We start from the raw sequence: 25,702 nt of genomic DNA on the forward strand, positions 1-25,702 counted from the left end.
CAAACGCTTTGTAGTCTGTGAATGTTAAATACCAAGAGGTGGCGAGCCGAGACGCCGGGGAGAGGGGCCGGGCCCTCCGTACTTAGGCGGGAAGGGGTACGCCGGCTGACTAGCGCAGGTGCACAGGGCACCCTTCGGGCGGCACACAGTCCTTTAGAAAAGCCAGGGGAGCTGCTAAATGGACCCTGGCGGCGAGCGGCAGTGAGGCGCGGGGCGCGGGCGACGGCGACCGCGCGGGCGAGCGGGGAGGGGCGAGGGACCGCTCCGGGAGGACACAGCCAGTCAGAGGCGCGGGGCGCGGGGCGCGCGGACGCATTGGAGGAGAACGCTCGAGCCCCGAACGCACCCGCCGGAGGAGGCGCCGCACCTACTTCCCCATATAACCAAGTACAGCGTGGGGGAGCCCAACTGCGAGGAGGCGGCCGCCAAAGTGCCGTTAAAGCTCGGGGCGGAAACGATGCGTTACCTGGGCCCCCTCTTCTGGGAGAGGCAGGGCAAGCTGGAGGATTCCCTCTGAATGATTAAAAACTCCGCAATTCTCTTCCGCCACAGGCTGAGGAGGACCCCAGGAGCCGCTCTCTCGGAACTGTGCCGACGGGCAGGAGGATGGGAGCCAGGGATTGAGAGTCCGAGAGGAAGGACAGGGGAGGCTGGCATCTCATTGGTAAGTGGCTGACATTCCTTCGCCAGTGACTGCTTTTTCTAGGATTGTGCTCTCCGTCTCCCAGCCACTTAGGATTTCTGACACACTCGCCTCTGCAAAGCCATCCTTTCTGGCTGTGTTGGCAGAATGCAAAGACTGTAAGATGAAGCGCGCGCGTGTGTGTGCGTGTGTGTTAAAAAAAAAAAAAAAATACGTGCTATTTGTGTCTGCTGGGATTTTATGTTGAAAAGTTGAAGCCAGAGTAAATGTAACCTATATGCGTGTCACCTAATCCCACCTAAAAGAAGGGTAAGCAGTTCATTCAAATAAATGGGAAGGAGATAAAATGCCCGGATAGGAGAAGCGTGTTCCTACCAAAGAAACTAAATGTTCAGAAACAGAAGATGTTGGTCTCAGGTACCCACTGTGTGTCTGGTGATTGAGCAGTTTGTCTTGGAGAATAGAGACCAGCTAATGGGCATCTGGCAGTGCAGTAACTTGTGAAAATTCAGTGGGGATGTTCTCTAAGTGGAGTTCTACAAAGTTCGGGAGACAGAAAAACAGTGCCTTGCTTTACGCTGTTTTGTTTCTAAATGTTTTATAGGAATGTGATGGATTCCAAAGGAAATGTAAGACTAGGGTCAGACATCCTTCATGTTATTAGAACAAATGGGAAAAATAATAACTTACACATAAATGAAGAAGATGTGCAATGAGCTGAGAATTCCTCTGACAATCTGGGAATTTTTAAGTCATGGTAACTCATTTCATTTTGGAATGGAGAAGGCTCACCTACATCTTTTAGGGTTATTGCATTTTAAATTGTATTACCTCTGCAGTATGGTAAATAAATCTAATGTGGTAACTTAAATTCAGATTTAGAAGTAAGAAACTTTTAAACTGTGTGTATATAACATTTTACCTGCATTCATTTAATTTGTTTCTTAATTTGAGAGAGAAAATCATTGAGAGGACTCATTCTTCTACTTCAGTTCTCAATTTTACCTGTGGAAAAAAGGAAGAGAGAGGAGCTGTTTGTTGGAATACCAGCATTAAAAAAATACAGAACAGTTATAGTGACCCATATTTAAAAATTAGTGGAAGTGTAATGGCTTACTATTGAATTGCAACAGAACTACAGACATACTTATGAACATCACAGTGAGCCTAAAGGAGTTCAGCATGATTAATATTGTGACCTTATATGTGAAATAATTAGTAATGATTAGGTCATTATTTGTTAAGTGCCTGTAGGCACTTCTGAGCAACTCACACATGGTTCTTTGCATATATATTTTATTTTATGTGTAAATTATTATAAATTCTGTGTGGACAAGTATATTGAGTTAAAAATTTGACCAACATATATTTTCTGTGACTCAGATAGAAAAATCAACATGCCTATGTAAGGATAGTCAAAGAAAAGGAGTTTTTTTTTTTTTTTTTTAAAGGATGTTACATGCAGCAACTAAGTCTAGTTAAGGAAACCAAGAATAAATTCATAGTTAAAAGTTTAAGAGAGAAAATGTTGTATAAAAAGAATTTGAAAGCAACTTATCCTGAAAGTAAGAAGATAGTATTGAAACATGTTTGAAAATAGAAAGTGAGATGTTGATTACAGTATAAGTACCAACATTTTTCAGCAGGGATTAGTGGAACCCTTAACTTGTTCTTACTTTAAACTTCTGAAAAGTGAGGAATGGAGAAATAAATTGCTAATTTAAATTTCTCTTTGATTTTATAGACAACTAAATAAAGTATTAGAATTATTGAAAGTTAGGAAAAAGACATTACCACAATATGTTAACTGAATGCCAGTATTTACAAACACACCAGAGTACTTTCAGAAACACATCTGAAAAGCTACAGTGTGGAACTTTTAAAAAGATGGGTGAAATAGCACATTCCCAACGGTGAGCAGCACTTCAGCGATTAACTGACTTGGAACCTAAGAGTCCCGAGACTATTCAGTTAGAGACATCAAGTTAAATCACGAACATCTAATTGGATATGTTACGCAATGAGAATAATTCAAAAGTATTGCTTGTGAAAATTTGTTTCATTTTGTATGTCCTATTAAGTAAGACTATTAGAAATGTGTTGAGTTTGGTGACTATCTATTTCTTTAAACTTCTTTTTTTCTTGAGAGTTAGGAAACCTTCATTGCCTTTAAGACAGAGGTGAAAGTGGTGTGCTTTCAAAACTGACTTAGCAGCAAGGACCAGAGGGTGTCAGTGCAGGGCAGAGGGCTCCCCAGATGAAGAAGGGAGGAAGACCTTAAACTAGCCAGGGTTTTTTGGAGTTTGTCTCACTCTAGACAAAATGGAAGGAATATTTTTGATTAAAATGAAGGCGATGAAAATTCGTCTTACTGAATAAGCAGTGTAAAGATAATTCGACCCTATATAAGTTTGCTTCGCTAAAATAAAGTTTTATAGCAGTCTTGTGAATCCCTCCCTCCCTCATCAAAAACTAATCTAGAGTCTTATGAGGCTGAGAAATTTTAATTATCATGATTTGTTGAATTCATGGTACCACACATATTTTGATGAACTAATCTTTAATGATCATGTGTGTATATATATATATAAATTTTACTCACAGGTTGGAAGTTTATTTCTCTTGATTTAAATAGACCCATATATTTATGTTATTTAGCCTCTTGAAATTCTAATTTCAGCCCCTTAGATTTATTCATCTCTCTTTTATTGCTGAAGATATAAGCATTAAATAAGAGAGAGCTGTGTGTTTCTGACATGATATTTTTGTTTATTAGTGTTAGAAGGCTGTGCTAATATGTTGTATGAACTTCTTAGCACTTTATAGCAGGAAAGAGACTAGTCGGAAGCTCAAAGCAGTAGATCGCTGCAGAATTCTATTTTCTGAATATTTTTGATCAATAACTCTACATTAGACGCAGGTGCATTTTAAAAAGTAATGAACTATATAAAACCCCTTACTCTTAGCATTTGTGAATAAAAACTGTTATGAACAATGTCCCATCTCCTCCCTACCCATCTCTTTTCTATTGTGTTCTGCCATTTTATGATTTTTGGACATTCAAGGGTATATTGTTAGAATGGTTCTCATAAATATTATCAGGTTTTTTTTTTTTCCCAAGACTCTTTAGCAGGTTTTTAAATTAATCTTTTTCATTGGGATTCAATACAGCAAATTGCAGTGCTTCAATATGGTGGCTATGTGAAAAAATTTAAATAGCTTTATTATGTATATATGTATATATATACTTTTAAAAGAATTTTTAATAATTAAGTTATTTCATCAAAGTTATTTTGCATTAACAAATTAAATCCCATGACATACCATAAGACTATTGATACAACTTGAGTTATTCTTTACCTATTAGAAATAGATACATAAGCTATATGGAGTGCATTTCCATCTATATCAACCCCCATAACTAAAATACTCATCTTTAATTTCATTCCAGAGTTCTATGTATCCATGTTTGATATTATAGCCTCCTTATACATCAGCCTGTGAGACGTAGAAGCTAGTCAAAGTAGGGAGGCTCCTCTTGTCTCTAATGCAAGGAAATGGACCTCTCCAAAAAGGCTATATAATAAATTTGAAAAATAAAAAAAGCATAACTGTTTTATAGAAGTTAAAGCCATAAAACCTACTTTTTCTTCATCTAAAATGTATTAGTGCAAGATTTTTTTAAAAAATATTTGTTTGTTTTGAAAGTTAGAATTACAGAGGGAGAGGAAGAGACAATAGGGAGAGATCCACCATCTGCTTGTCCTCTCCCCAGATGGCTACAATGACCATGGGTGGACCAGACTGGAACCAGGAGCCAGGAGTGTCATCCTGGTCTCCCATATAGGTACAGGGGTCCTTGGGCCATCTTCTGCTACTTTCCCCAGATCGTTAGCAAGAAGCTGGATTGGAAGTGGAGCAGCAGGGACATGAAATAGCTTCCATGTTGGATGTTGGTGTCACAGGTGGCTGCTTTGCCTGCATTGGCACAACACTGGCCCCTAGACTTAATCTTTAGAGATCGCAGCCATCTTCTTTTCCAAAGTGTTCCTTAAGCTGGAATTCCTTTTGATCACTGTTATTTTGAAGCAGTTCCAAAAAGTGCTTCGTTACGTGAATTTGACCACATAGGTATAAAACTTGACATTTTTCCCTATTTTACTCAGTGTCATATTAATAATTTATGATGACCTAAAGAAACTGATATCCTGTGGCTACCACCTCTATTTATTTTCTCACAAGTGGCTTTCAACAGATCTGACATGACTCCCATATAACTTCTATGCCAGTCATGGTTCTAAGTAGTTAACATTTCAAATTGCAAAGACCCAAAATTTGAGATCTTGCTAGAAAGGAAGGAGCCATGTAATTGTATGTGCTTTTCACAAATTACAGCATTATAGGTGCTGTGTTTACTAGAAAAAGGGCATTTCTGAAAGTTTAATGTAGCAAATGTGAATATATCCAAATTTTAAAGCAAATGCATTTGGGACAAGGAAAAAGATGAAAGCATTTCATTTAATCTGGGTGACCAAATCTTTTTCCTGATTGTTAATCCAAGTTTAAATATCTATGTAAACTTTTATGAGGGGTGGGAATCTTCTCTGTGTCATTCTTGTAACTGTTAAATGCTCAGGAAGGAGAATATCCCATCATCTATTACCACCTGATAATGACTATGATCACACAGGTGATGGGAGGTAGATTGAATGAAGTTCTCTTGCTTTTGAGAGTTGTTACACTGGCAGAAGCAGTCACCAGAGGGCAAAAAAATAAACAAACAAACAAAAAAAAACAAAAAACCTGAGTTCCTCTTCAGAGAGCTAATATGGGATAATAATATCTAACAATGCATCTGAGCCATAAATAGGTCTTCTAATGTATCACTATTTGCAAGAGTCTGCATTTATGAAATAACAGTAATGAAATTGAATATTTCATGAGAAACTCACTTTTAAATGTATCATTTAATGTTTTTCTCAAATATTTAATTTCATATTTGAAAGTATTAGTTAAGCAGGAGCTTTCCAGAAATTAAACCAGATAAGGGGAATAGTTGGAGTTTAGAATCAGTGTTTTAATGCACGTGGGTACTTTAATTTCAGTGTCAAGTAAAAATTTACTTACGATGGTGTAGTCTTTGCTGAGAGGTGTTATTGGTCCTCAGGCTTTAAAATTACAGAACCAGAAAAAAATTTGTGGTGATTAAAATTATTACTTATGGGAAGATATATGTGAGTGACAGTATGAATTTTAAAAAGGTATTATTGCTTTCTAGAATTTTTTATTTAAATAACATTTCATTATATTAAATATGAGATGATTTCCTGGGTACCTGAACAGATTCAAGTGCTCCCAAATATTTCCAGAAGCATTATGAAAAGTATCATGTGTAACCAAAGAGAGGTTTTTGTGTTTTGTCTTGTTTTTTCTATTGAGTTATAGCTCAACTCTTTGTATTTTTAAAGATAGGGACTATCTCAATCTCATCTCACATATCACAAAAAATAAAACAATTTCTAGTTACAAATTAATTTTTCTAAGTTTTAGCATTTCTAATAGCACTGAAACCTTAAAGTACATAATTCAGTTTTTCAGACTCTTCCACCTCTTCTAGTACTATTATTCTAAAGACATCATGTGAATTATTGAAAGTTTCTGATGCCAAAATAACCATGTCATTAAAAATGAACACAAATTTATCACAGTTGTGATGGTAAATAAATTGTGGAGTCACATAAGAAAAAGTGATAAAAATAATATCAGTTAAAGTTGAAAGACTTACAAAGCTACCATTTTTATTATTAAGATATAAAGAGGTAAACTGACATATTCAACATTACAAATAAAGGAAGAGGTAGACTTAGAACCCAACTTTTTTAAATTTACAGCTCAGAACATTTATAATTTATATTTTTTCTGCTGTGAAAATGTAATTTTTGTCTCCTCAAGTCAAGATTAAAGGGCACCTAATGTGATTTCTTTGCCACCACTGATTATTTGTAAAACATTGTATGTTAAGATTAAAAAAATTATGAGCCAGTTATTAACTCAGGACGAACTGCTATACCCACATAATTTAACTACGATATGAAGAACTCAGTTGCTAAATGTGAAGTTTTTCACAATGAACTTAGTGTGTACACAACAGTTAAATCAAATAAGAGAACCTATGGATAATTTCAGTTAAGAACCTGGGAATCTTCTGGACTATCACAACCACATAGTAGATTGTGAACAACTAATGTATGCAATTAATGGAAAATTCATTTCCTTTGTTAATACTTTTTTCCCCCAATTGACAGACTTTTTTTTTTCTGTAAGAAATGTTTAATGGGGTACTAGATGAAATAGAAACTCAGTTATTTCAGGATCTGGATACAATTGAAATCACAGACTTCTATGAAGAAATAATTATTTTAGATAATTTGCTTACAAAGCAGAAAATATATCACAGGAAATATGCACTACACTTTTGAGTTTTAAAAATCAAATAAGAACTTGTATTATGAATTCCAGTTTTATTGTTTGAATGTTAAAGGAATAGACAGCAAATTTGATTCTGCAAAAGTATTTAGTTATCATTGTGTTTGAACCAAAGTTCATTTGTGTTTAGTTTCAATAATGTGATATGAATTATTTTAGGATGAATGTATTCCCTTAAAATTCTTCAATGACATATGACAAGATAAAACATAAAACTCAGCATTGTGGAATCAGTGAAAGGCAATTTAAATACTGCAGAATTTTCTGATATAACATGTTTACAGATGCTTTCTTTTAAAACTTTTATTTTATGATTATAACAGCAGTTTGTGTGTGTTCTTTTGAGTATATGAAAGAGATAAATTCAAATTTTAGAACAATTTTCTCTTTAAATACCAAATATTTAAGGTGACAGAACAAGTCTGTGAAACAGATTAAATGAAACACTGGGACTAAAATATTAATATCTAAAGCCTTTTGTACCCTAAGTGTATAGCCAACATGTGTAAATAACTGACAGAAAAGATAAAACCTATTTTCCAAGCCTAATGAATACATGACCCTGAATATTCTTTCAATTCGTATTTTCTTTTGTGCTTACTTTCCTAAAATTTCCTTTGAATTGTTCAATTATTTTTCACAACCAATTGATAGGAGATCTCTTTCTTTCCGCCTCTCTCTCTCTCTCTCTCTCTCTCACACACACACACACACACACGCACAACACCCTGTCCACAGAACTAATCTCTCTAACTCTCAAATTAAAAATAATAATAATAATAAAATAAAAAGCAGTACAAAAGAGTGGTTACTTGGATTTATATTAAATAATACAAATGAGATGAGATTTTAAAAATATTTACTATACTATTTAGAAACATTTAAAACTGGTGTGTTTCTCATTCTTTAGTGTAGTCTTGTTAGTATGTGACTAAAGTATGTAAACTAAATTGGTAATGAGAAAATAATTTATTTTGCTGTTAAGGCAATTTTGACATTTCTTCCCTCACCCAAATGATCTGCTGTGGGTAGTTGTAGCGTTAAGAAAGAATCAATGGCGCCTTGGCTCAATAGGCTAATCCTCCACCTAGCGGCACCGGCACACCGGGTTCTAGTCCCAGTCGGCGCCAGCCATGGTGGCTGTTATATCTTAATGTTAGCCGTCGCAAAGCACACCGGAGTAAGGGAAAGCGTTTATAGGGGAACACCCTACAGACCGGAGTGAAGGGGCGGTGAAGGAAAAAGAGAGAAAGAGAGTATAAGAGAGAGAAACAGAGAGGAGAGGAGCTAGCAAGGAGAGAAGATAGAGCGGAGAGAGGAGAGTAGAGCCAAGAGACCAGAGGAGGAGGCTAGAGAGAGAGGAACCGAGAGAGAGCAGGAGAGAAGGGCCAAGAGCCAAGAAACCAGAGGAGGAGGCTGGAGAGAGGAACCCAGAGAGAGAGCTGGAGAGAAGGGGCAAGAGAGAGCACGTGTTCAGGAACAGGCCCTTTTAAAACTTTGCCTGAGGGCGGGCAGGGAAGCAGGAGCAGCGAATCCCATTAGGGTGGGGGTGGAGCCTGGCTCAGGTAGCTGGGCCATGCAGCCACCTGGCTACAACTGTGCCAGTTTCCTAACAGCGGCCATTGGAGGGTGAACCAACGGCAGAAGGAAGACCTTTCTCTTTGTCTCTCTCTCTCACTATCCACTCTGCCTGTAAAAAAAAAAAAAAAAAAAAATGCAATGCAATATGAAAGTTAGAGTGATTGACTTACACTGAGTTATGATGAAAATTTTCAATATTCCTCCCCCTGGAGACTGTCATTATTTTTCTCCTACTGAGTCTTCCCAGCTTGAACTATTTCATTCTGACATTGGTTCTCTAATTGCTGCATTTACTTCCCAGTGTCTAAGTTATTTTAAAGGAACTTTGATTCTAAAATTCACCTAAGCACTTCAAATGAATGCTGTGTTTTTCCCATCTCATTACAGTGCTAACAGAAATTCAGTCTCTGGTGACACAACAGAATCTGAGCTAAAATGAATGTGACTGAAGTGCTGTGACAAAAACACAATTGCTCTGGTTTGTTGGAAGCAAGCTTGATTTATTTTGCTTAAGTATGGCATTTGGATGGTGCTGGTGAAACTGGTTTTTATTAGGGGTGTGATAACTGTTAAGTTAAAGAAGCTGCTTACCTGGCCCCTTTCAGAGAGCAAAAGTAGCAAAAGTGGTAGTGTATATCATTTTGATTACTCTTTTATCTAACACAGGGAGCAGTATTGATTATAGATTTGGTGTCTGAATTTCAGGAATTAATTTTTTTTTAATTTTCAGGATTTTATCTCAACAACTTATTAGCTCAGTAATTTTTTTTTAAAAAATGAGATTTATCTATTTATTTGAAAGAGCTACAGAGAGAGGAGAGACAGAGAGAGATGTTCAATCTGCTGGTTAACTCCCCAAATGTCACAGTGGCTGGGACTGGGCCAAGCGAAAGCCAGGAGCTTCTTCTAGGTTTCCCATGTGGGTGCAGCAGCCCAGAGACTTGCACCTTCCTGTGCCTTCCCAGGCACATTAGCAGGGAGCTGGATCGGAAGCGGAGTAGCAGGGACTCTAACAGGCACCTACATTGGATGCGGGCACTGCAGGTCTCAACTCAAACCACTACGCCATAGCACCATCCCCAGCTCAGTAATTTTAAACAGGACGCTTACCCTTTCATTTCATGCAAAATGGGGTTAATACCTGTTATCCAGTTGTATAACATATAACAAAAGTTCTACTATTGAATGATCAGCAATGACAGTGTTCAAAATGTCAAAAAGTGAAATCTGCTGGGAAATGTTGATCTTAGCCCAATTATCTTTTTAATGTGTGAGCTCAAATTATATATGAAAACATTCTGTTGGTTTGTATGAGGCACAATGCTGTCCTAACTGTGGCAGATCTTTAGAATGAGTGTTTAAATGGTTTCCTCTAACTGTGATCAGAAGTCAAGAAATTTACTCAGATATTTGTTTGGAGCACTTGCCTTTAAGACCTCAATGAGTTGGAAGGTTTGATCTCTGAGAATGGAAAGGTATAAAATTATTCAGTCAGGAAAATATTCTAGTAAATATAACTGCATTGGTCACACATTCTGAGGATTTGGGAGAATCAGAAATTGTCATGGTAGAAATGGATTTTACTGATTTCCCAAACAAAAAAGATGGACTAAGACTTGAAGTAAGTATCAGTAATAGATTGGCAGAAACTGCTTTTCATTTGGTGGGAAGAGAATCAGAATTGAGATAAATATGTAGAAGAAAGTAGGAAACCTAATTAATGTAAAAAAAGCATACTTAGAAAGGTGAAGAGTGGACACCAGCACTGTGGCATAGTAGGTTAAGTCTCTGCCTGCAGCTTCGGCATCCCACATGGGCACTAGGTCAAGTCCTGGCTGCTCCACTTCTGATCCAGCTCTCTGCTGTGGCCTGGGAAAGCAGTAGAAGATTGTCTATGTACCTGGGGCCCTGCACCCATGTGGGAGACTGAGAAGAAGCTCCAGACTCCTGGCTTCAGATTGCACCAGCTCTGGCCATTGTGGCCTTTCGGGGAGTGAACCAGCAGATAGAAGATCTTGCTCTCTCTGTCTCTCCCTTTGCCTGTAACTCTGCCTCTCAGTTAGATAAATAATTCTTTAAAATAAAAAAGAAATATGAAGAGAGAAGTTAGAATTCTACAAAATTAAGAGGTTGCAGTATTCTGAAAGATAAGTCAAAGGTTCCAATGCAAGAGAATATATTATGGAAGGATTAGATAGTCCTAAATGTAATGCTCAACTCCATTCTTGCCCCCACTCCCAAGTTGTACTTGCATAAAATATGACTTGAATGAGTTATATCTCTCCCCAGATTATTAATCACTCAGTTAAAAGAATTAAAATTAATGAACACAAAAGTCTTTTTGAGGCTTTATCAACTCTGATTCTATGGGTATGTGTTACGAGGTTCATTGAAGAGAAGAACTGCAAGAAACAGAATTCCAGGGGTTGCCAATTGAGTTTAGTATGAACTCCACCAAGTAGGTAAGGAGAGAAGAGACCAGATTCAGAGTCCATGGAAATTCCCTGGGCTTCCTGGCCTCAGATGTAAACCTGACTGAGCTACTTTGCTAAGTGCTTCCCTGAGTCACACAATAATGTTTGTGTCTTTTTTCTTTCCACATGGAAAGATGATACTGCTACCTCATAGGATTTTTTTTGTTTGTGTGTTTTGTTTTGTTTGTCAGAGGGAAATAAGAGATATGTATAGATCTGGGAGTCAAAATTATTTCCTTCATATTTTTATGTATAGGTGCTTACACAATCTTTTTTTTAATCTTTAAAAAAGGATTTTTAAGGTTGAAAAATATTTGAATTTTGTGCAGTAATGATCACTAATTTTTCAAATATACAAGCAATCACATATTTTCTTGGAAGAATCCTATATATATATATTTGCTGATAATGACATTTTTCTTTTCATGATTTTAGTTTTATTTGCATGTATTTAAAATGCTTACCTATTTTGGATCATTTAAATTTAATTTAATTTTATTTTGTCTGAGAAAGGACCTTCAACATCTTTTACAAAGTTATTTAGAACACAGAATCTAAGTTGGAAGTAGTAGAGTATATTTCACATTTTACTTTTTGAATTTCAAGTGATAGCAAAATGATATAGATGTTATTAATTTAAAATTAATAATCAACTCTGTTGTTTTCTTCTCTCACTTTTGGAGTGTTTTACTGATTTTGAATAAATGATCTTATGAAAGCCACCTGCTCTGCAAATATGATATGTAAAGCTAACTCATTAAAACTAATTGAAGCAAATATTTTGAATTATAAATAGTCATTGGATTTTAGAGAAAAAATAAATGAGTGAATTTCAATTTTCCAGCAGTTTACAAATGTGTTTTCTACAAATAATATTTAGACATATCCCTTTAAATTTTTTGGCTACTTTTGCAGTAAGAAATTTAAAATAACACATTTTATTATATTTCATAAATCATGGGCCATTTTAAGTTTGCATATCCTTAATATCTATATAAGTGTTTACTGAGTATTCTTCTATCACAGAAGATACAATAGAAAGAAATGAGAGAAATATTCAGCCTTAGAAAATGAGACCCTGCCATTTGCAAAATTGTGGATGACTCTAGAGAACATTATAAGTCAAATAAGTCAGACATCAAAATAAAAATACAGCATGATTACAGTTGTATGTGGGGTATTAAAACAAATGGGAGAACCTGTGAACAGAGAGTAAAATGGTAGTTATTTGGTGTGAGGTGAAGAATGTCCAATGAGGAAATATAGATCAAAGGGTTCAAAGAAGTTGTAGTTAATGTAATATGAGTAGGTCTGCAGATCTAATGTAGAACACGGGGACTCCAATTAATGATATCGTATTGTGTCCTGGGAATTTGTCAAAATACTAGATTAAGAAAAATAATTGTATTAGATGAAAGATATGTTAATTTGCTTAACTATATTAATCACTTTACTAAACTTTTTTGCATCAAAATAAGCTTATCTTCTAATTTCATCTTCCATGAATTCTTTGAAGTATCTTCACATGTTCATCAAAACATCATATTGTGCATTTTAAATGTATACAATAAAACAAATTTTAAGATCACTACACAAAAAGAATATAATGAAAGCTGAATCTTCCTACTAACATAGTCTTGCAATTCCAATTCTCAGGATTAACTATTATCAATAATTTTTGTTACAGGTAATCTTACAGATAATATGGTGTCTTTTTCTTCTCAATACAATTTTGGTAGCCTACATAATGATGTTAAAAGCTATTTAGTTTTTGATACAGAAGACTTATTGATAATGGCATAATAGGCTTTATATAGTCTATCACTTATTTTTTAACATCTATCAATTTATTTCCTTTGGGCAAACATTTAAAATTAAAATTATTTTTGTAGTGAGTTAATTATTTTAAATTTTAGGTCAGCATTGAATCCCTGTACATTTTATGTGATAAATTGCAGTATCTTAGCAGTTATACATAGCACAAAGCAATAATACCAGGCAAATAGCCCTTCCATTAATATTACTGCAGATTATAGTTGCCCTTCTGGTGTGTGAAATTCTTATATATTCATTTTTCATAAGTGTGAGTACATGCAAAAGTTAATTGCTAGGTCAGTGAGAATGTGAATTTAAAATTTTGATTTTATTGCCAAATTGCTCTCCACAGGGTTGATGCCAACTAACGCTTCCACCACTAGTGTACTGGAATGTCTTCTCCTTCGCAGTGCAGCCAGCGTGGTGTATTACCAAATGTCTTATTCTACACTCAACAGAATATATGAGGAACAAGAGAACTTTAAAAACATGCTTAATGTTTTGAACATCTTTCTATATGTTTATAAGAACATCTTTCTATATGTCTATATGTTTATAAGTTTTTTCTTTAACTTATTTTCCCACTCACTCTCCAGTTTAATACTGTAGAGTTGAACTTTTTATACTCCCATTACCTATGGAGACCAAGAAACAAGTAGCAGTAAGAAAACAATTAGGAACATTTCAGACATTGTCAAATTTTCTAAGAAAAAAGATGTCTATGTGATAAGCCAGAGATATTAGTGTTAGTAGCATCGTCTTCCTTTTCCACGTGACTGTAAGCTGAAGATCCAGTGGAGATGCAACAAAGAGAAGACAGTTGTACCTGAGTAGAGCAGAAAAGGCTTCAATCAAAGAAAAAATCTTGATAAAGGAGACTGCCATCTCATATTCAAACCGATTTTCCAAATCTCACTCCTTCAGCCCTGGTTCAGGGTGTCGTTCATTGGAAAGGTTTTTCTCTAGACTGGTTTCCCTTCCTCTCCAACATGTCAATCATTTAGATGGAATAATCTTTCAAAGACTCAAGTCTTGTCATGGCATTTCTTTGCTCTAAAAGCTTTAATGATTGCTGCTGTTTGAAGAACACATTTCAGATTTTGCAGCATGCCATTAAAGAGCCCCATAACCGTCCTTTAAAAACCTTTTCTAGGCTCTTCTGCAACTACAACAATGCACATATTTTTGATTGAGCCATACTATTTACAAAACCTGTCATTAAATTTCCCATCACTGTACCATTGCTGACATTATTTCTTTTGGAAAAAATAAATGCTCCCAGACATGTATGTGCAAATATATATATATATATATATATATATATATATTTCCCTGCTAAAAGACGAAAATCTGCTTTAAAGCTAAGAATGTGTTTTGATTATTTTTATAAAATATCTTCAAGAACATAAATACTGAAATGTTTATTTAATTAAATTGGGCCTCTGTTCTAGTACATAATGCTGTAAATAATATAATACTTTAAAGATGCCAGTAATGAGAAATACTGCACAGGAAACACTTTGGTTTAGAAAAACACACAGTGAGCTTTCTGTAAGTATTCTCACTGCACCTTTGCATAGGGTTGGGTATAGTCTCTGACCTGACAACATCAGTAAAACTATGTAGCCAACTTGTTTTTCCCAAATTGGAATTAATAACCAACACTTAATTTTTTCTTAAGGATATTTCATTGACAGTTTATTTTATTTAAAATTTAAGAGAGATCGATTTGCTGGATTTTGTTACATCAGCATTGTTTGTTACAAAACATGTATCACTTCTTGCTACAGAAACTTGTGCAGTAAAATAACACTTGTTTTAGCTCTGTTGAAACATGATCAGTATTTTGTCTTTTAAAGATAATTTAAACTGTTGAGAACTTCTCTAAGTTGAAACTTTTTAACATAAGGAAGTCAAAAAGGCTATGTGTTATTCAACAGCTAGTATTAAAAAATATATATGGTAATTTTTTAATGAAAGTGGATTTCACCTCTGAACTAAATCACAGCACTGAAAAATAACATCTGATGTATAACTAAAATAAATCATGAATATCCATTCCAGTTATATAGAAGTCTTCCAATTCAACAAGTTAGGAACCAGCTCAAGTCTCATATGTCTCCATCAGATAGCAGGTTCATTATAAGAAGATTAAATAATTAAGAAGTGAAAAGACACTTCCTGCTTCTTTTCAGATTTCTAAAAATTTTCACGTGTGCTTTTGTGGGATAATATGGTCACTGTGATTTTAAAAATAATGTTTTTCCTGTTCTGGTATACATGTTCATAACCAGATAAAAAGAGAATCCATCAACTTAATGTCATAAATTCATGTATAAATAATAAAAAGCAGAAAAATGTTAATATAGTTTATAATAATACAGTAGTAAATGTGTTTTAGAACAGAAATGAATGAAAGTCCTAAGCACGAATGGATTTCAACTAGCCAAACAATCTTTTTCAGCCTTCTAGGTCATTAACTCTATCTAAGTCTGTGAGCATGCTATTGCTTCCTTTATTCCTCTTCTGCTTCTCTCTTTTTTATCTCAAGATGCTCTTCTTTGAAGTAATTCCTTCTGTACAAGAGTCCTGTATTGTCAATAGGAAATCCTATTGGACTGCATAAAGGATCCACATTCGTATTTTTTGTATCACTATACAAACTCAGAAAAGCCATGGGGCTGTTCATTATATTCACTTTGCCATGATAGAAAACACTAAACATAAAAATGAAATAGAAGACCAAGCCTTCACTTTGAGATTAGGGGAAGACAGAGTTCACAGCTGCCAGACTACAAGGGCCCTAGCTGGAATCACATACACTGCAGTGTTACCCATTTGAAATTATCTTCTCATCTCTTCATTTTACTGAATGGTGGGCAGTTTTTTGACAAGGGGAGGATGAATAAATGTGTGTATGTGTTACTGACCCCAAAGCAGAAAAGAAACTGAATATTGCATTAGCTTCCATGATCCTGGTGCTGAGAAAGATGGCTTGAAAAAATCAGCAGTGCCCCATCACACATTTAAAAGGAATGTTACTATGTATTGCCAAACTTCTATAAGGAAACTTCAGTATATTTCTATATTTTAAAAATGTGGGGTAACTCAGAGAACCAAAAAATGTTTCCAAAATCTCAAATTTATAGATCCAGTTCAATATGTTCAATAATTTTTGGGAATGGGTTATTGGAGAATGAAGGGGAGGCATTTACCCTCCATTTGGCTTCACAAGGCTTATTCCAATCCGAGAAAAATCTGGCAGGTATTTGCTCAGTAGCAGATGGTGGGAAAGGAAATTTGGGTACTAGGTTATTTTGCCAAAGTACAACTTGAGAGGGGGGGCAAATTCTAGAGAAAACAACAGAACATGGTAAAGTATGATATAAATGTATGTAAATTTTGACATAAAGATTTAAAAAAAATCACATAGTTACTAGAACCAAAATAATTTTGCTAGTATGCTTGTTCATATGTGATTTTAATGCAAATATCATGAGTACTCTAAAAAAGTAAATGCACACTTTAAAGTTATGTCATAGTTCTGAAATAATTCTGCATTCAAGTGACATTTGATTAGATATGAGATAAATACTGTACCACCCTGTTTATTTACCATCCACCTGACATTTGTAGTATTTGTTACGCATTGTTCTAAGATTGATGGTTAGTAGTTAATTTTACCTCTTTTTACATAGTGTAATTTTAAAATCCTGAGTTATAAAAATGCAAAAGAATACAAAAGAAAAATCTTGAGTTTATATGAGAATATGGTACAAAATGAGTTTAGTTCAAATCAGGCTAAGTTTCCTTGCCTGATTTGTGCAAGTTGACATTTGAATGGAACAAACCCATTTTTAAATACTAGTATTGTATCTAGTTTCCTTAGAGGTTGTGTGTATAGAGCAAAGTCTATGCTTCAGAGTTTTGTTGACATATATATAAAAATACTGATTTGAATATTAGTGTATGTTTTTAGGTACCTTTTAGGGTAAAACAAGAAAGAACTTTCACAAATGCAAAAATTTGTAATTAACATTTCTTTAGCCACAATTTTAGGGTTCTCACAACATTAAAATAAAAAAAATATTACTTCCAAATGTAATTAATGCTCTTTGATATGATGATAATTATGATGACATTTAAAAATATATACCATTTCAGAATTTTTATATATCCAATTCAAGTTGTTCAATAATTTTAGGCAATTGATTATTGAATGATGATGATCATCAGTTTAGGAGAAGCTAAACAAAATAAAAAAAGACAAACCTTTGTTTCAACTTTGAACTCCTCTTTAATCTAGAATTTTATTTCTCATTTATTCAGTAAGAACACAAAACTCAGACATGAACCTGCCTTCACCTTGATTCATCAGTATACCAATTCCTATCATACAGAGTAGGTGTTTACTGCCAAGAGCCAACACCAAGAAGTTTTCTCTTTGTTTCAGAATTTGCTGGCAACATTTACCAGTTTAAAATTTTTGGTATCCACTTCTACTTGTGTTCAATTATTTCTCCTCTTTTGTAAGGCTTCCACTCTCCTGACTTTTGCCATCACTCTAATGTCTGCAGGCTCTTCATTGTAAACTTCTTTCTTTAGGTTTAATGCATGTACAAGCTGTTGGAAACTAAAAAAATGTAAGTCTGTTTCTGATCTTTCTTCTATTCAAGCTAGCAATCTCAGATTTCCTTTCTCCTTCAAACTTATACGTTTACATAGCCTACCTTTCATCCTCCATATTCACTGAAAATAGTTTTACTTATCTATTTGTCTTACCACTGAACAGTACCTTGAGTTTAGACACCACATGCTTATTGAAGAAATCCATGTAAGCATTAATTCTGTGGTACTCTTTCACTTTAAAAGGAATACCCTCACAAAAAACAGTTTTTGATCTCCATGAATAGTATGTGTGTTATGATAATAACTAGTATAATCACAGTGAAAGCATCACCCAACTGTTCAATATTTAGAACAGAAATATTGGTCTTAATGATAAATATGGAGAATATGAAATACTTATCTCTTTCATGAATGAGAGTTCATAATTTAGTTTTGATTTTTTAAGACTTATTTATTTATTTGAGTAAGAATCACAGAGAGAGAGATGGATAGACAGAGAAAGAGAGAGAGAGAATCTTCCATCCTCTGGTTCACTCCCCAAATGGCAACAACAGCTGGAGCAGGGACATTCTAAAGGCAGGAGCCAGGAGCTTCTTCCAGGTCTCCCACATGGGTGCAGGGCCCAAACACGTGGTCCATCTTTTGTTGCTTTCCCAGGGAGTTTGATCAAAGGCAGAGCAGCGGGGACGTGAACAGATGCCATATGGGTTGCCAGCGCTGCAGACGGCAGCTTAACCACTGCGCCACAGCACCGGTGCTCATAATTCATTTTTGATGACTCTGAATCAACAATTGCTATTTAACTATTTTCCTGAACTGATAAACCTTAATTTGGCCATGGCCCTGACCTAATTTAGCAAATGATGATTTCATAGATACAGTGAAAACAGCTCTTTGCATATAAGCCTACTTGTTTCCCTCTTCATTTTCTTTACATTTACTCTTCCCTCTCAGGCTGAGATGTCCCTTTCTCCTTCTCCTGAATGTTTCTTACCAACCTTTCAGGTCAAATATCACTTCCATAGAAAGATTGACACCTAATTTGCATCTCATATGTTTTTTATTCCTAGCAAAATTGTTCTATTCATAGCACTATCTTATCATAATATATAATCATTTGAACATATACATGATGCTGTCTCTGTCTCACAGAACAGCTCCCCTCTTTAAACTCTGAAGATTCAGACCTCATTTCATATATTTGGAAAGTTCCTAAGACCTGGAATATAGTGAGCACTTGACATGTATTTCTTGATACAATGGATATATAAATGAACACACATGTAATCTGGGGTAAGTGTTTGATCGCTACTCCAGTGCTTAAGGATAAGTGCTTTCCCTTATCTCTGTACTTACTGCCGTGTTTCCCAGGGACATCAATTTCTTCTCAGACATTTAAATTTGAGTTTATAACTCTCAATATTATGGCTCTTTGTTGTCAGGTCTAGCAGCATTTTAGTTACCAACCTTCTGGTCTTTCATAAAGCTATCTTCTTAGACCCTGAATTAATCTTACTAAAGTCTAATCATAATAGAAAATGGAGAATAAGTTTAGAGAAAGCATTTTGGGGTGAGGAAGAGAATTTTTAAACATTTACAAAATTGCTTTCCTATAATGTTGCTAATAATTAGAATTAAACCAAAAGTACTATAAGAGTATGATATTTTATTGTATTGTAATAGAGTAACTAGAACTTGCTTTATCAGAGATCAGGCTTTGGGGACTGGAGATGTGGAGCAGCAGATCAAACTGCCGCGTGTGATGCCAGCATCCCATGGGAGTGTCAATGCAACGTCCCACTACTGCACATTGGGTCCAGCACTCTGCTAATGCACATGGGAATGCAGCAGACGATGGTCCAAGTGCTTGTATTCCTGCACCCACATGGGAGACCCAGATAAAGTTCTGGGCTCCTGACTTTGGCCTGATGTAGCCCTGGACATTGTTGCCATTTGGGAAGTAAAGGAGCAGATGGAAGATCTCTCTTTTTCTCCCTCTCTATTTGTCTTTCCCTCTCTCTGTGTAACTGCCTTTCAAATAAATGAATGCATTTTAAAAAAAGAAACAAAAAGATCAGTTGTGATATACTTCACTACAGAAAGTGGGAAAGTGCAGTGCCTTATAACTATGTTTGGCTATTTGATATTAGTGAAAATAGACTATTGGGAGATCACTGTTTTATAAAGTATCTAAATGATGATGAGCATTTAATTCTTTAATGTCTTTAACTTAAAAGAGGTCTTTTTTCTTTATGACCATTGAATACTCATCATTTCCTAATATTAAAATTTTTCATATTCATAGTTTTCTATTCATGTTGCTCTAACTTATGACAAAATTAAGAGAGTTTCAATGTAAAGACAAAGTAGATACAGAATTTAGGGTATTAAGTAGGATTTAACTAGAGATCTTAGAGTCTACAGTGTTTGCCTGTTCTGGATTCTGAATGTCAGTTGAATTGGCCTGTCCTGTATAATATGCTTTTTGCTGTATCCATCTGATCTGGGTAGAAGTTCTGATGAACACCATCATTAAAAGAAATATTTCAATGTCTGTAAGAGTACCCTGCAATCTATTCTAGAAACAAAATCAACTAAGTTTCTATTATATGTTATATTGTTTCTTAAACCATTAATTTAGTAACATGTGCAACAGAGGGTCAAAAGGATCTTTCTTAGACCTAATAGGTAAAGAATAAGAAGTAACATTCAAATTCCATTATGAGATACTGTATATAAGAGATAAAAACTCTACTTACACAGCAGACCCTCCCCTGTGAGTTGGGGATCTTGGATAGGCAATATGTAGAGTGGCCCCACATATCACATATAAATATTTAAAAGTTATAAATTGAACTAACGAAATTCCATCTTCTAACTGTGGCAGATATTCTTCTGTAAGCTCTGAAAATCTCTTGGTAAATTTGGAATTTTCAGATTCCTTAGAGTTTAGTACAAAAGCATGGAATTTGGAAGAAGCTGGCTTTGTGTCCCTACTTGTAAGCTTCAGGCTGTCGGTCTTGCCTACAATACCACCAAGGTCCAGGTGAACATAGGTGGCCCTTGCAGTGCACATTTTCAGGCTCCATTCAGCTCCAGGACGTCTTGACGTCTCAAGACATTCGTTCACCCATAGAGGTGGACCTCGGAAGCAGGCCTACACAGGTGTTGCAATTCACCAGAGAATCCCAGATTTCAGATATTGTAAGTATGATTTCAAGCATGCTTTGCAAGGAAAATTCTTGGTTGCCAAAATCCTTTCTTTGAAAAGAGGATTACCATTGGGGAAATATCTAAGCAGGGCCTTCTCCAAAGTTTCAACTGCATTATATGATGATGATAATAATAATGTAATTAAACCATTACAAAAAATTCCAGTATATCTCTCTGTTATCATTGTTATTAGAGAGAGGTAACACAAAATAGTGAACAAGTGCCCAGGTGCAAAGTCAGGCTTATGATTTGAAATAACCTCTAGGTGTAGTGATTTCAGCTCTTTGTGACCCATTCTCCTCTACTACAAATTGATAATAATTCTTTTAAGGCTTTTGTAAATATTAAGGTCTATGCAAATCACATAAAACAGTACCTGAAACATGCAAGATAAATATTAGCCACTATTGTTTTGATGTGTAAACAATGAGTAATGTACCCAGGATGTATCCCATTTAAGCTTAATGGGATTAATTCATATCTAAGGAAGAGAACATCACTTTAATTCAACAATAAACTTTCCCTTATGTGGTTGTAAATATTTTTGGTTTAAATTAGAAACCATGCTTTTGTTAAACATTAGTTGAAATAATTATATATATATATCAAAACACACAAATGATTAATACTTATTAACTAATATGTGCCTAGGGCAGTGCTGAAAGTTTTTTATTCAATATCACATTTAATTCTCAAATCTAACAAAATGATGAAACTTTTTCTAATCTATGTACAAATGAATGTCTGTGAGAACATGTTCTTAATCTGGGCCCATAAAATCTATGACCTGAGGAAATTAATATAGTTGTATCAATATGTACCAATTTTATTAGCAAATGAGAATTTCAGTTTTGAAAGTCATTTTCAGAACTGAGGACAAATTTTTAGAAGGTATGAAAAGCAATTTTGTCATGTACCTTAAGATCATTACAAGATAGAAGGATCATTACTGTTAGGGCAATTTTATCACTATAGTTTCTAGCTCTCTATCTTAAGTGATGAATAAAAGATTTTAACAGTGTAGTGTTCAGAAATAACTGAACATTTTATATTTGTCTTCTACTCATTCTTCCTACATGAAGAAAATATATGCATACATTTCATAATATTACCAGAATTGCCAAATATGCATAATACATGAGAATAATATTACAAACTGATTTTGAAAAATATTTTATATGCATGTTGTATACCTTAAAATATGGACATTTAGATTTTGGTGATAAAATACAAATTGTGAACACCATTGTGTATAGATAGCATCAGTAGGATATTTCACATTCTCTTAAATGCTTCTGTGATTGTGTACATAAAACTTTGTTTTTTTGAACATATGTAGATTAGTTTCTAGCACTTAAACTGGTTAATAAGGAAGAAATTCAGTAACTTGAAAAATGAAAATACAATAGGATCAACCACTTATCTTTTGAGTGTACTGGATTTTTATCCTAATAATTAAAACTGGTATCAAAAGTCTATTAATTAATAGAGACATCAATTATTGCTCCCAGAAAAAATATTGGAAGAGCTAGATATATTTTATACATTTTTTGTATGTGTTTATTTATTTTAGAACAGGAGGTTGGTGGCTCCCATTTACTAATTCATTCACCAAATGCTCCAGTTCAGCAAATGCTTCCTTGCATTTTGTCTAGAAGGCTTCACAGTCCATTTATAAAATTATAGTTCCGGATAGTTCCATTTACAGATAAAGTTGAATGCAACCGAAAACACTGAATCAATAGAATGACTTTAGGATCTGACCTAGATAGATTTAGGTACTATTACAAAACATAAGGCAGAACAATATTTCAATCCAAAAGTGATGTCATGAATGGTATTTGTGTTAAAATGTTATGGTATCAATCATCTCAAACAAAACAAAACAGCACATTCACCAACTGAAGGGAAAATCCAATTGAAATGATTCACGTTTTCCCACTTTTTCTGTATCTTCTGTAAAGTGTTCACATCACAGAGAAGGTATACAGGATACTCACTTAAATATTTTCATTATAATTAGCAATAAAATACATTTAGTCAGGAAATGGACAAAATTGATAATTCATGATTTCCCTGTGTCTGTTTTATTTGTTTCCTTGTAAGTTACAGTGCACCACATGAAACTGTCAGTTTTTCAACTGTTAAGAGACTAGCGTGCCCTGCAGCTTCAGTTTGGCAAAACTAGTTGTGACTAATGAGTGGTACACTGTGAAATTATAAGTCCCCAAAGTAAGAAACTCAAGAGGAATTTCATCCCAGTAAAGAAGTATTGCCATTGTTGCATTAGTGACAGCCTAAAACCACATCTTAGGCAAAGATAATCTCCATTCAGCTGCAGTTCACAAGCTATGTCTCATCCTTTCCTTTTCTTTAGTGTGCTTTCATCATGCAAATTTCACCTCAAATTTCATAACAACATCTTTGAAAATATTGCTGATTTCATGTACATTAATGATTAGTTTAAATTTCGCAGCTGCTCTGCTGTTTCCTGATCTATCCTCCTCGACTTTCACGAAGAAATTTGGAAAACATACTAAATGCGTGTACCAGGCCTGCTCCAAGCGATAGAACTGTTAGTTAAGAATATGAATGCTTGGGCAAAATTACCTGGATTCAAAATCCAGTGCTTCCACTTGAACAACATGTTCTTTGAGTTTTGCCCTCCTCATTTGCAATCACTTGCATCACTTAGTAATTGAAGGTTAACTTCAGCAGTTGACCTAACATTGAAAACTAACTGTATGTGCAAATTCAGCTGAGCTGGGTAGAGAAGTAAAATCTGAAACTGAAAACACAACATTTCAGATTTGCATAGTAATTCCTGTGCTGCCTTTTGAAATATGACTTAAGTGAACATATTCTCCTTTACTGACTCCAGTCCATCGTCACCCTGATTTCTTTATTGGCCATTCAAGGAGTATAACAAAAATCTGTTCATCATTGTAGGAAGGAAAACTATATGAAATAAAATTTTTTGAATGTGTAGATAGATAACAGAACAGAAGCAAATTAATGACTTTTCAAGTTCCAGTATGCATACTTTATCTGTATACATATACATTTATATTTTTTCTTATAAATCCTTAATTTCACTTATATAAGTAAGACTGGGTAAGATTGAAAATTAAAGATTTTGTGTATTTTTGTCACGTCTCTCTATGACGCTGATCATCATAGTTCTCATTTTAAAATGGAAAGAATAAAAACTTGCTTGTTCTATTTCTTATTTTATTTCCAAAGAGTGGGTGATGCTGTGAATCTAGTTGATGGTGAGAGTATTATGCAATGAATTCGTTTCTGTGATAACTACTGGTAGCTGGGTAGCAAACAGCCATTAATTTAAAACTTGTAAATTGGAAATCTGAGCCCACTGAAGTACAGCTAGTAGAAACACATTCCTTGAGAATGTGATTACCCCCATAAATCTTGGGTATTGAGAATTACTGTGAAACAAAACATCTAACGGAATGAATTGTAATGACTGACGCTTTAGTGGAAAGAAAAGTAGAAAATGAAAACATGAGAAGAATATATATTTCAGACAATATAATTTGAAAAGAAAACTAAAGTTTTAAGTGGACTTTTTAATTTTTAGAGAGTAAAAAATAGAGATGAAAAGTAAATTTTTAATATATTTTGTATCAAATATATAATTTTGATATATACTTTTGAATATATATTTGATAAATAAATATGTATTTGAAATACATAAACTTTCAAATTTTAATTTGGTGGTAGATATATGCTTTAGTTGTATTAACTCAACTATTAGTATTTATCAAAAGAAACAGGTTACCAGTATCAGTTAATATGCCAAAAAATGGAGAGTAAGAAGGCAATACCTTAAGGAAATAAAGATTACTTTTTAAATTGAAAGGATGAATCTAAATGTAATATAGAAGTATACATATTCAGATAAAATATTTTTGTTTAATATAGGGTCTTAAGAGGTAATCTCATATATTTCAAAGTGTTCAGCCCATAGTTAATATTACTATTGTACTACAGATATTTAGCAATTAATACATTTTAGGGTTTCTCAAAGTTTCAGAAATGATCATGGAATGAAAAATGAATATACGTTTAAATAAAATAATGCTTTTCCTTGTAAAATGCTAATTACGACATGTTTGTAAGCATAGATTGAGTTCTTAGACAAAACTCAATGTGTTATGATTATTAGTGTCATATAAGTCTATGTTAGTTATTTGTAAATGTATTAATATCAGATATATATCATGCATATTAATATGACATAGTGTGTGTAAATATATTTTATAATGGCTTGGCTGTATGACTCATACCTCAAATTTATAATATCATCATTTAACATGGTCAAAGTAATTATAGCAGTATGAAATAAAATATAGCAAAATGATAATCTGCTTATTTCAACCATATTAATGAAAGCTGTTCAGGAGACATTTATATTTATCTCTTGGATTATATTATTTTTACTAATTATTAGTCAGATATGTTTTTTATAATGTATTTTTAAGACATTTCTAATTGTTCAATTTTATTTAATTTAGTGTAATGACATTGCTGTAATTGTTCCCAAAAGGAAAGAAACAACTGAATCATTAATGTTATCCAACATTTTCCCTTTTGAGACTTGCTTAATTTTTAGTATCTAACAAATTCACTCAATGGTTCTGTATCTGAAAGTACAACATTCATTTGGAATATTCATTGTATCATTCATAAATTTCCTGCAGTGATTTCATTTAGCATGCCAAAAATCACCAAGGGGAGTTTCATTACTAGAAACAAGCCTGGTTTATTTTTGTAAATTTATTTTACGTGAATAGTCAACAGCATGTATTGATACCCACTGTGTTGAGAGCACTGTACTGTG

General features: G+C 34.3%; 1 protein-coding gene across 1 annotated transcript in view; it reads left to right on the plus strand.

Moving 5' to 3' along the window:
- The first annotated feature begins 275 nt into the window (after positions 1–275).
- The window catches only part of CNTN5 (contactin 5), a 1,373,625-nt gene continuing 1,348,198 nt past the window's right edge, over positions 276–25,702 (plus strand). Inside the window, exons 1-2 of the mRNA XM_051820359.2 lie at positions 276–387; positions 553–664. The gene's annotated coding sequence lies outside the window, so the exon portion shown is untranslated. The remainder of the gene's footprint in view (positions 388–552; positions 665–25,702) is intronic.

This window comes from Oryctolagus cuniculus, chromosome 1, assembly GCF_964237555.1.
Source record: "Oryctolagus cuniculus chromosome 1, mOryCun1.1, whole genome shotgun sequence".
NCBI lineage: Eukaryota > Metazoa > Chordata > Mammalia > Lagomorpha > Leporidae > Oryctolagus > Oryctolagus cuniculus.